General features: G+C 33.0%; 1 long non-coding RNA gene across 1 annotated transcript; it reads left to right on the top strand.

Moving 5' to 3' along the window:
- Window positions 1-5,160: 5,160 nt before the first annotated feature.
- LOC140920995 (uncharacterized) lies at window positions 5,161-5,798 on the top strand. The gene is made up of 2 exons (XR_012163824.1): window positions 5,161-5,279; window positions 5,446-5,798. It is a non-coding gene; the product is annotated as an uncharacterized lncRNA (long non-coding RNA).
- The last annotated feature ends 8,126 nt before the right edge of the window (window positions 5,799-13,924 follow it).

Genomic DNA, 13,924 nt, shown 5'->3' with positions numbered 1-13,924 from the left:
AAAATCAAGACAAATTCATTGATATCAGATATATATTACCTGCTCAGATAGATTATTGGATTAATATATCTAGATCACGTCATCTGAGAAGATGTAGTTTGCACATGATTGACGATAATATGATTTCTGCTTTTGCTGAGAGATGGCACGCACAGACTAGCTCATTTCACCTACCATTTGGTGAAATGACTATTACTCTTGATGATGTTAGGGGTCTTTTGAGCATACCATGCTATGGAGAGTTTTTCACACCTCCCGCTAATGTCAATGAAGATTTGGCAATTGTTGCTGCTGTTGAGTTATTCAGAGTTGCTTATGATGAAGCTGTAACTGAAACTAGGACCAATAGAGGTGCCTCATATAGTTTTGAGGGGTTGAAAGCTGTATTTTTCAAGCAACTTCGTGATGGACGATATGACTGTGCAATGAGGGCATACCTACTTCATTTGGTAGGGTGTACCATTCTAGCTGATAAAAGTTTTACCCTTGTATCTGCAAAATATCTGTTTCTGTTTCAAGACCTTGATACTTGTGGTAAATGGGCATGGGGACCAACTGCACTTGTTGTTTTATATGACTATCTTAGAGATAGTACATTGCCTGCAACGAAACAGATTGGAGGATATTTATCTATATTGCAGGTACTATTATATTTATTATACTTATTATTATTATTATTATTATTATTATTATTATTATTATTATTTTAAATATTTCAATACCTTCATAATTTTATTATATTTCAAGACGTAAATAATTTGTATTTTTTTTTAATTATTTATAGACATGGATTTATGAGCATTTTTCTGACATTTGTAAACCGGGTATCTTCAATGCCACAGATGTTTCGATGGACTGCAAAATAAACATCTGAGAATGTTGCATACTATAGAGCAAAGCTGGATGCTTTGAGGGATACTGATATTATCTGGACGCCAAATTACGATGAGAACTCTATGACACGATTTCAGTCTGTGTCGTTGTTTATAGGATACATTCGTTGGTGTTCCACGATAGTACCGTATTTACCAGAGAGGTGCATACGACAATTTGGGTATACTCAACACATCCCTCCTACACCACCAATGCTCGTTGTACGTGATGTTGATGTTGAATGGAGTGTGTACAGGAACTCTGTACGACCACTTCGTGCTACATTGCATTCAGCTGCATATTCACAAGAGTGTGTTGATGGATACATTCGGTGGTACTATAGGATATCTCATCCTCGGATGAACCCTTACGTTGCTGCATATGCTGATGCTGGTCCTGGTCCTAGTCATGATAGTGGTCCTAGTCATGATGATGGTCCCAATACTAGGTGTACACAGTGTCACCAAATTGGTGGTCTTATACATCAGAGTTTAGATTTACATGTGGGTGGTCCTGAAGATCAGATGCGTGTCTTATTAGAGAGCTTTACACATTTCTAGAAGAGGAGATTATCAGTAGTATTATAGTTGTATTATTCAATCTTATTTATGTGTGTTTTATTGTAGGTGTATTATACAGGCTTATTTATGTGCGACTTATTTATTTTATTATGCGTGACTTATTTATTTATTATGCGTGACTTATTTATTTATTATGCGTGATATGACAGCTTGATTTTATCGGCCGACCTCTCTTGCCCATGATAAGACAGCTTCTTGTGACTTAAAAATTTGATCAGTTGTAAATGCTTCGGTTAAATCTATAAATACTGGTTGTGTCTTTTCCATCCCTATTTCAAAACAAAAGAAAATTAACAAAAAAATTAAAAAAAAAATTAAACAAAAAATTAACAACTACCGGATGTTTGAAATTTCCGAGTCAGAAAATTAACTACCGAAAATTTCAAAAAACTGAAATTTTCGGTGAAGGAATATAACTACTAGATTTTTCAAAATTTTGAAATTTCCGGTATTGTAATTTTAACTACCGGAAATTTTAATGAGCAAATTTCCGGTATTGTAATTTTAACTACCAGAAATTTCAATGAGCAAATTTCCAATATTACAAATACCTACCGGAAATTTAATTACGAAAAATTATCTACCAAAAATTTAATTGAGGGGGTGATATTTTGAAGTAATTTTTTTTACCACTCACGTGAATGAAATTTTTAAAAATAATATTGGGTTTTGAATAAATTAGGGACTAAAAGATTAATTGAAGGGGTACAAAAACTAACTTTCTAATTTTAAGATCAAAGAACATAAACAAAAAGATTCTTACCGAACAACCATTAAATATATCTTCACATGGACACCACCCACGACCTTTGTAGCCTTGTAGGTATGAGTTAATTACTTACCTAATGTATCAACCTCATTAATATTATTTTTACTTTTTACGGATTACCATTAAGAAATACCAAATATATAAAATATAAGTTTAATTTTTGTTATAGAATGGACTTTAATTTTAAACATTATATTAAGTTTTGGTTATTATAGCTTCATATACTATGTTAAAAAAATTACATATTTTTATTAATACCAATCCGATTTCGGTTTTGTCTAGGTTGAACTTTTGAATGTTAAACCGATAACTATATCGATTTAATATCTGATTCAGTTTTAATTACTTTAGTCATATCAATCTTAGATCGTAAATACACCGACTATCGGTAGGATCTTGTGGTTTATTATTTCCAAAAACAATCCAACAATAAATTTAAATTATTATTCAAAATTATATAAATATGAAAATTAATTTTAAATTTTAAAATAAATACAACTCTTTATAAGGACATAGTTTTACTATTTAGTTAGTTTCATTATCACCATCCATATATGATTTATATATATATATGGATTTATATGATCTAAATTTAATCATCTCATTTCTTAATATAACACATCATCTCAGTTGATATATATGAAGTTGCTAATTTCCAACCACATATTTTTATGATGTATTAAATTAATTAGCAACTTATACCTTTTTATTTGGACAAAAACAACCGCTATTTACTATTTTTTAAAAAGTATAATTAAAATCAACAATGATTGAGTTTAGCGGAAGAAACTAAACTCCCACAACTTGGTGAATTCTGATTTGAATCTCCATTAAGAAAAATACTCATATTTAGGTCTGACACTCCTTAGTATAATTACATGGTAATTTTGAAATTTTGTTAAAATTATTAATGATTAAAAGAAGTGTAAATTGTTAATCTACCCCTATCGCTTTAATATATGCTTCAGTTTTAATTACTTTGGTCGTACCAATCTTGTGACAAATTAAACCCCAAATTAAAATTAATTATTATTATTATTATTATTATTATTATTATTATTATTATTATTATTATTATTATTATTTGAATTTCATCAAGAAAATGTATAAATTGTCAAACATTTTTATAAGGTAAAGAGCATCACGTAATCACTTAACATATTAAATTATTCCAAAATTTTCCATCAAACATAACAACTCGAAATTATAATTTTAGACAACAAAATCTCTTGGAAGTACACGTAAATAAATTCAGTAATAATTGCAAATATAGTCCCAACCTGGTGTCACTATCAGAGTGAGAATTCGCAAACTAAAAAGACGTGAAAAAGGCATATACTAAAAGTTTTTAAGATAATACGACTTCCGACACTCTGAGAGTATTAGTCATGACATGCACCTTGCAGCTCATCTGCATCCACCGCAAACGTCAAACATAAACAACCTCACTCCAAATCACTAGATTTCTCAGACCCTCCATATATGATGACAAAATAATTCTCACTCCAAAGCCTACAACACCTATCTCATACTTTTTTGATTATCACAACTCAATAAGTTTCAGTATGAGTTCACAATATTCATCATAATTTACATCATCTTATACATATATAAGTCAATTACAATAAAGTCCCAATATTTGGTTTACACCACTCACAATGCATAATCTAGTCTTATCAATCACATAATAAGAAATCAAACAGGTGGTACATCCAAGTAATATCACAATTTCAATCAAGTTAACATGAGTACTCAAGTACATATCATTCATACAATGACAATCAGCATAAGGTTCCATAAAATAAAACAACATGCAATCTTGATATAAATCAATTCACGATAATTCTATAGGTTGCTAAATTATATTTTAGTCCTCACAAATACAATTCATGTGTTATTAATTAATTATTATTACTCAATAAGACTCGACCGTACGTAATAAGCACTAGATGAATATATAGGAACTACAGTATTGTCGTTCGTCTCACGTTATTTTATACTCATAAAATCGAACCTCTTCTCACCCCTTACTTCGATTGAATATTTCGCCAAATGAATCTAATCTGCTATTTTGTATCGCGTCTTTGTCGACCGTCGTTTCTAATAATTTCAAGGTAATAGAACCACACAACCAAATGAAATACAAATAAATTATTTACTAAAAATAATTAGGTAAAATTTATACTACTTGTAGTAATCCCAAAAATATTTTCATAATGTCGATACCTATAACTATATTAATATAAAATATGTATCTTAGTTGAATTTTTAAAACACTTAGAATGTTCAATAACTACAATATATATGTACATCGACTTGAAATAGGAAATATATATGCCAATAAATGATACATATCGGTAATTTGTTTCTTTTATAAAATTGAAAATATATTTACAATTGTTTACATAGAGGATAATTTAAATGCATGATGTCACTACGCCAAAAATGACATTTAACAGCGCCCATTTTACAACGCTTGCTAAACACAAGCGCTGTTGTAATTATATTTTAAAAATAACGGAACCTATTACAGCGCTTTTGATTCAAAGCGCTGTAAAACAAGCGTTGTAGTAGGTCATATAACGTTTGCGCATCACGTTATAAGGCTTTTACAGCGCTTGTCAAAAAAGCGCTGTAAAAGGAAGCGCTTTCGCGTATCAGTTACATCGCTTTTTTCACAAGCGCTGTAAAACACATGCGCTTTCATTGAATTTAACTACCTATTACAGCGCTTTTTTCACAAGCGCTGTAAAATACATGCGCTTTCATTGAATTTACGTTGGAAACCCTCATATCCTCTACATCTTTCAAATAATTATATACGTTGGAAACCCTCATATCCTCTACATCTTTCAAATAATTATATACGTTGGAAACCCTCATATCCTCTACATCTTTCAAATAATTATATACGTTGGAAACCCTCATATCCTCTACATCTTTCAAATAATTATATACGTTGGAAACCCTCATATCCTCTACATCTTTCAAATAATTATATACGTTGGGAACCCTAATATCCTCTACGTACTGTGCGGCCATCTACGTTGTCTAAGGTATTTTTTACACATGATCTGTTATGTTTTGAAATTGTCAAAAATTGTCAAAAACTCATACCACATGATCTGTTCTGTTTTGAAATTGTTAGTTGATATTGGTTTCTTTTTGAAACTTGTTGATATGTTTTGAAAGCTTATTATTTTTGTTACTGCATTTATATAGGTGGTATAATATGGATAGGAAATGGATTTCAGCCAATCGATTGTCAAAAGAGTATGAAATTGGAGTGAAGGAGTTTGTTGAGTTTGCAGTGAAGAATGCAAAAGATCCAAATAGAGTAGTTTGTCCTTGTTTAAAATGTTGTTTTGGAAAACGTGTTAGAGAAGATGAATTAGAAGGACATCTAGTATGTAATGGAATTGATCAAAGCTACACATGTTGGATAAGACATGGTGAGAAAAAAAAAAAGGAAACATTAATTTTGAGAATAGTTCGACATATGCTTCAACTGACTTCGATACAGATACATATGAGCCGGACCGAGTTGATGAGATTGCAAAAGCAGTTGAAGAAGATCTTCGAGATTGTCCTAAAATGTTTGAAAGTTTGTTGAGTGATGCAGAGAAAGAATTATATAATGGTTGTACTAAATTCACAAGACTGTCAGCGATATTAAAGTTGTACAACTTAAAAGCGAGTAATGGATGGTCTGATAAAAGCTTTACAGAATTATTAACACTCATAAAAGATATGTTGCCAGATGATAATGAACTTCCCAGTCGAACCTACGAGGCTAAACGGATTTTGTGTTCTATTGGAATGAGTTACGAAAGGATTCATGCGTGTCCTAACGATTGCATTTTATTTCGAAACGAATATGAACTACTTAAGGCGTGTCCGAAATGCAATGTCTCTCGATATAAGAAGAAAGAATCTACTCCAGCAAAAGTCGTGTGGTATTTTCCTATAATACCAAGATTTAGGCGCATGTATCGCAGTGAAGAAGATTCAAAACACTTGACATGGCATGCAGATGAAAGAATTAGAGATGGAATGTTTCGACACCCTGCAGATTCCCCACAATGGGCAAAAATTGATCACGAGTATCCTGAATTCGGGATAGAGTCAAGAAATCTAAGACTTGCACTTTCTACTGATGGAATGAATCCACATGGTCTTCAAAGCATCTCACATAGCACGTGGCCTGTGATTTTGGTAATATATAACCTACCTCCATGGTTATGTATGAAGCGTAAGTTTATGATGTTGTCTCTGTTAATTTCTGGACCCAAACAACCGGGGAATGATATCGACGTATACTTGACTCCTCTAATCGAAAATTTAAAAAGTATGTGGGAGACAGGTGTGGAAGTTTATGATGGGTATAAGAAAGAATGTTTCAATTTGAGGGCTATGTTGTTCGGCACAATTAATGATTTTCCAGCATATGGTAATTTATCAGGATATAGCATTAAAGGTCAGTGTGCATGTCCTATATGTGAAGAGAGTACAAATTGGATGCGGTTGAAACATTGTAAGAAGAATGTGTTTCTTGGACATCGTAGATTTTTACCTTATAGTCATCAGTATCGTGGGTGGAGAAATGCATTCAATGGAAAATCAGAGGAAGGTAAAGCTCCTTTAGCACCGACTGGATATCAAATACTTGAAAAAGTACAAGGTTTGACCAATAAATTTGGCAAACCTTTTGCGGGAGAGCTGGTGAAAACTGGGTGGAAGAAAAAGTCAATTTTCTTTGAATTGCCATATTGGAAGTCATTGTATGTAAGACATTTCCTCGATGTGATGCATATTGAGAAAAATGTATTTGAAAGTGTTATTGGTACGTTACTCAATGTTCCAGGAAAGTCTAAAGATGGCGTCAATGCAAGATTGGACTTGGTCGATATGGGAATAAGAAATGAACTGGCTCCAGTAAAGAAAGGAAATCGCACATATCTACCTCCAGCCGCTCATACTCTATCTAGAAAGGAAAAAATTGTTTTATGTAAATTTCTACACGAAGTTAAAGTTCCAGAAGGATACTCTTCGAACATTAAAAATTTGGTTTGTATGAAAGACCTCAAGTTAAAAGGTTTGAAGACCCATGATTGTCATATTATAATGGAGCATTTGCTACCAATAGGTATACGTTCCATTTTACCTGAAAAAGTTCGACTAGCCTTAACTAGATTATGTTTCTTCTTCAGGGAAATTTGTAGTAAAGTGATCGACCCTCAGAAATTACCGACATTGCAGAGGGAAATTGTTGTTACTTTGTGTGAGCTTGAAATGTATTTCCCACCATCGTTTTTTGATATAATGGTTCACCTTACTGTTCATCTGGTTAAGGAGACACAACTTTGTGGGCCAGCTTATATGAGATGGATGTATCCGATAGAACGATATATGAAAATATTAAAAGGGTACGTAAAAAGTAGAAGTCGACCAGAAGGTTGTATTGCTGAACGATACATTGTTGAAGAGGCTGCTGAATTTTGTACTGAATATCTGTCCAATGTTGAATCCATAGGGCTTCCCATGTCTCGTCATTCGGGAAGACTATCAGGAGAAGGGATAACTGGAAGGAGACTACTGACTATATCAAGGACAGAATGGGAGCAGGCACAATTGTATGTTCTGCACAATGATGATGAGGTTCAACCGTATGTTACAATACACATTGATCAGTTATCTCGTTTGAACATGAATAGGAATCAAAATTGGATAACTCGAGAGCACAATCGAAGTTTTGTAACATGGTTAAAAAATCACATAATGTCAAAATTTGATATAGACCCCGGATCAATTTCAAATAGATTGAGGTGGCTAGCAAATGGTCCGAGCTTACATGTCTTTTCTTACACTGGTTATGTTATTAACGGCTACACATTTTATACCAAAGAACAAGATGATCAGACCACTATGCAAAATAGTGGAGTCACTCTCGTAGCTGAAGCGATGCATGTCTCAAGTGCAAAAGACAAAAACCCAATATATGCAAATCTATCATATTTTGGGGTTATCGAGCGCATATGGGAGTTAGACTACACAATGTTTCGTGTTCCCATATTTGGTTGCAAGTGGGTCGATAATAATAATGGCGTTCGGATTGATGAGTCAGGATTCTTGCTTGTCGATTTTAATAGGGTGGGATACAAAGACGAGCCTTTTATTTTAGCGTCGCAAGCTCAACAAGTGTTTTATGTCACTGATCCTTCTAATGATAAATGGTCTGTTGTCCTATCGACCAATAAAATAAGTGATGATAACAATAATGATGAAGATGTTGGTAATGATCTTTTATTTGCAACATCACAACAACCACATGAAATTGATTCAACTGATGATGGTTTATATCTTAGAGATGATCATGATGAGGGAATTTGGATTAATCCATCGTTTCGTATTGTAAATGGACAAACAAATGTGAATGTCACCAGGAAAAGAAGAAGGGCATCTTAATGTATATATATGTTTAATTGTTTTATATAAGCTATGCATGTAATCTGAACTGTGTTATTGTAAATATGCATGTAATCTGAATTGAGTGTTTTATACTAAGTTCTGATTAATTTATTTTCTGATTAATTTATTTTCTGCTTATATTTAGCTTGATTTGAGTGTTTTATACCAAGTTCATGTAACAATGAGTGTTTTATATTTAGCTTGATTTACATGAACTGAACTGAATATAAATTAGTAATTTACATGAACTGAACTGAACTGAATAGAGAGATTCTCTTTTGCTCAGTGCATATATATATATAGATTCTTCAGAATACTCATTTCTAATAATTCATCATCTCCTAAAGTATTGTGATAAAGACAATGATAACAATATTTTTAATCCAATAAACAATGATAAAAATGTTTTTAATGTCATCCCAACCCAAATAAACCAAACACAAAAATAAAATAAAGAGACATTTTACAGCGCTTATCTTAAAAAGCGCTGTAAAAGATCCTTTTAAAAATAAAATAATGAGTGTTTTATACCTTTTACAGCGCTTTTCACACAAAGCGCTGTAAACGACTCTTTTGAAAGTGAGTAAAAAAGACATTTTACAGCGCTTATTTGACAAAGCGCTGTAAAAAAGCTTTAAAAATAATATTCATCAGACACCTAATTTCTTCAAACACCTTGTACGCATCATGGGAATCCAAAAAACATCAGACACAAACCCATTTCTTCAAACACCTTGTACGCATCATGGGAATCCAAAAAACATCAGACACAAACCCATTTCTTCAAACACCTTGTACGCATCATGGGAATCCCCAAAAACACCAGACACAAACCCATTTTTCGCAACATGGCAATGATCCTGAATACCAATTAAGTTTCGATTTAAGAAGGAAAGAGAATGTAAAGAGATAAAAAGGGTGTTGAGGTGGAGATTGAATTGTGAAAGAGTAAGCTTTGATGTTTGTGAAGAAGATGCATAAAAGGAGAAGAGTTTGGTGAAGAGGAAGGGATTTTTGTGGTGACCAGTTACTACTATGTGGGTTTTGCATGCATGTTGAGCTTGTTTAAAAAATAACATAACATAACAAAACACAAAAACAATAAGGCCTTTTACAGCGCTTATTTGGAAAAAGCGCTGTAAAAGAGCCTTTTAAAATTAACATAAAGAGACATTTTAGAGCGCTTATGTGGAAAAGCGCTGTAAAAGGCTTTAAAAAACATTCATATAACATAATAACACACGGAGGTCTTTTACAGCGCTTATTTGGGAAAAGCGCTGTAAAAGAGCCTCTTAAAATTAACATAAAGAGACATTTTAGAGCGCTTATGTGTAAAAGCGCTGTAAAAGGCATTCAAATAACATAATAACACACGGAGGTCTTTTACAGCGCTTATTTGAAAAAAGCGCTGTAAAAGAGCCTTTTAAAAATTTAACTAAAGAAGCCTTTTAGAGCGCTTATGTGTGAAAGCGCTGTAAAAGGCATTCATATAACATAATAACACACGGAGGTCTTTTACAGCGCTTATTTGAAAAAAGCGCTGTAAAAGAGCCTTTTAAAAATTTAACTAAAGAAGCCTTTTAGAGCGCTTATGTGTGAAAGCGCTGTAAAAGGCATTCATATAACATAATAACACACGGAGGTCTTTTACAGCGCTTATTTGAAAAAAGCGCTGTAAAAGGCATTCAAATAACATAATAACACACGGAGGTCTTTTACAGCGCTTATTTGAAAAAAGCGCTGTAAAAGGCATTCAAATAACATAATAACACACGGAGGTCTTTTACAGCGCTTATTTGAAAAAAGCGCTGTAAAAGAGCCTTTTAAAAATTTAACTAAAGAAGCCTTTTAGAGCGCTTTACAAAATAAGCGCTGTAAAAGGCTTATAAAAAGCGCTGTAAAAGTGTTACGTATATATAACAGTTACCTCTTCAGTTTCCTCTTCATTACGTAACCTTCATCTCAACCTTCATTTCTTCTCTTCTTTTGCAAACCCTATCATCCCGTCCTTTACGAACCTTATTTCCACGATCATCTCCTTCATTTCGAACCTTATTTCCATCCAAGATCATCTCTCCCATTTCACACAATATATTTTCATTGAAATACGTAACCCTCATTACGTATTTCTTCAAACCGTATTTCTGTGAACCATATTTCTGTGAACTTTCTGCAAACCCTCTTTTCTTTGCATTTCGTCTTTCTTCGAACCATCATTATTCAGGTATTGATGTTATTAAATTTTTGTAATCATTAGAATGCATGTTGAGCTTTTTTAAGATATACTGATACATGTTGAGTTTGTTTATAATAATGCATGATCCATGTTGAGCTTGTTGATGTTATACTAAAGTGCATGTTGAACTTGTTGTAGTTAAATGGATACAAACAAAGATTTAGAAGTTCAAAATGAAGAAGTTGGCACCTCTAAGACTTACGAAAAAGAAGTCAAACGTGGTGCAACTATCATGCAAAGGGTGATTAAAGCACGGAGCAGTGGCATTAAATTTGAGGTATACTATATATACTCTGTTTGCTGTGTGTTTTTTTATCTTTTTTTAGGGTTTAGGGCATGTACTTACTATATGAGTTTATTAGGTTGGCTGGAACGAGAGTGGTCAGCCAGTTGACCCCAACAGCTCCATGTTTGTAAGCTACATTGGGGCTGTTGTTCGTCAAAATGTCCCAATAACAATAGACAACTGGAGAGATAAGGCGTTGAAGGATGCCAAAGATATCATCTGGAATGACATTCAAGTAAATATTTTGATCTACTCTTTTGTCATTTATAATTTTTTTTCTGTAAAATACATTACTTATAATTGTTTTCATTGCAGACCACTTTTGTTCTTGATGAGGAACGAAAGTCATATGTTTTGAGAGTTGCTGGGAAAATCCATCGTGGATTTAGATCCCATCTCTCAAATTTCTATCTAAAAGATAGAGAAGGAAACACAAATGCTGAACCTCCAAAGATATATCAACATTATATATCAAAGGATGAATGGAGTGCATTTGTTTCCAAACGTTCTGACCCGGCGTTTGTCGTAAGTGATTAATTTATTAGCATTTGTGTTTTATTATTCATATTCGTAGCGTATTTTAAATTTTTACACAATTGCTATTTTTTTTTTATATAGAATATTAGTAAGGCAAATCGCGAACGGGCAAGCAACCCAAAACACCCATACAAGAAATCACGTATGGGATATGCACGCCTTGAACAAAAAATTGTAAGTAATTAAACATCACTTGTAATTTGTATTATAAACTATAGTGTGTAACTAATTTGTATTATTTTGTTTATGATTTTAACGAATAGAGAAAAGACACCCAAGCCGATCAACCCTTGGGTCGTCATATCTTATGGAAGGAAGCGCGTGTTAACAAAGAAGGAGTGGTTGATAATGAAAATGTCAAGAAAGTTGTAGAACTTTGTGTAAGTATATTATCACTTTAATATTTTTTAATATTGTATTTTAAAAATGCTATTGAACTTATCTTTTTAATGTTACATGTATTTTAGGAAACTATTGAACAAAGTTCTGAAACTCAAGAGGGCAACAAGGATACGTGCAGGGACATTCTTGGGAAAGTGTTTAATGTCCCTGAGTATTCCGGTCGAGTGAGGGGGAAAGGATTTGGCGTAACTCCCAAAAGCTTTTTTCCTCAAGAGAAGCGCCAAAAACCTTCCAACGAGGAAGTATTAGAGAAGCTCAGAATCTTATCGGAGCAAGTGGCACTCTTGGTGAATACGAATAAAGACAAGCAACTTCCGGTTCAGCTCCAACCTGAAATACAAATGGAGAGTGAAACCGGGAGTTGCAACGTCGGTTTGAAGAGTATTCCCGAGGTAATTAATTACTTACTACTTACTTGCTTATGTAATTACTTATGTATTAAACAAACTTATATATTAACTGTACTTATGTTTTAACTATTGATGTAGGGTGTCACTACATGTGTCCTATACTTGTCCTCGCCGACTCAACGGAAGGTGGGAAAAGGAATATTGCACAATACTTCGGGAGAAGTATTGCACAATATTCCGATCCCCGCGGGCCATGTCAAAGTATCGCCTACGGTTGCTTTCGAACCAACTGCACCGTTGCCCATACCGGACAACGATGGAGATATGAAGTTCTTAAGCGACGCTATTGGCAGTTACGTGGCATGGCCCACACACCTTGTTGCCCTCGAAAAAAAGATTCCCAAGGACAAATCAGTTACATCTCCCGAAAAAAATTAATTATTTGAAATGAAAGGTGCTTTTTAGCTTTTTATGGCACTTTTTTTAAAAAGCGCTGTCTTTTATCTTTGTACCCAAAATTATTTTTGATCCAAAATCACTTCACAATCAGTAGAACAGAACATATTATAGACAATCAGTTCACACAATCAGTAGAACATAAATCAGAACTCTGTAACTTTTTTAACATATATGTAACTCTGTAATTTACAACCTAAGTAACTACATTCAGATACATATATACAACCTAATTTACAACCTAATTACCTACATTCAGATACGTATATATATATAACCTAATTTACAACCTAAACTACATTCAGATCCATATGCATGTTCATATATTGTGTCCTATGATCATTTACATATAATAACTAACAGAATATACATTATATGCACTAGCTACCATATAATATTCAGATCCCTTGCCCAGCAGCAAGCTATTTCCCAGAAAATCAAATAATTTTCATGTCAAGCACGTACTGACACCATTCTTCCTTTAATTCCATCAGATCTTCCTCAGAATATGATGGACTGGAATTGGCAAAGTACTGCAATATAAAAATTGAACATATTATATTAAGTTAGTATCAAATATATAGATAATTTATATATGAAAATCATATAATGCAAATACCGTACCGTTTCTGGGATAATAGTTTTATTCTTCTCAACAATCTCCTTCATGAATCTCAATATGTAGTACCCACAGTCGATGTTATTTGTTTGACGAGGGCACTTTATTGAGATCCATGTAATGTTATTAGACTTCTGCTTCGACACTTTAGCACCTCTTTGAGCTCGATAAACTTTTAAGGCACTATCGAATGAATAAATGTGATTATTAGAGCATGAATATTTATATATATATATATATATATATACATATATATATATATGTATATATATAAATAATGTGTTCGTTCATGCTCTAATAATCACATTTATTCATTCGATAGTGCCTTAAAAGTTTATCGAGCTCAA

The sequence above is a fragment of the Cicer arietinum genome, chromosome 6 (assembly GCF_000331145.2).
Source record: "Cicer arietinum cultivar CDC Frontier isolate Library 1 chromosome 6, Cicar.CDCFrontier_v2.0, whole genome shotgun sequence".
NCBI lineage: Eukaryota > Viridiplantae > Streptophyta > Magnoliopsida > Fabales > Fabaceae > Cicer > Cicer arietinum.
This window is presented reverse-complemented; position numbering and strand designations above follow the sequence as displayed.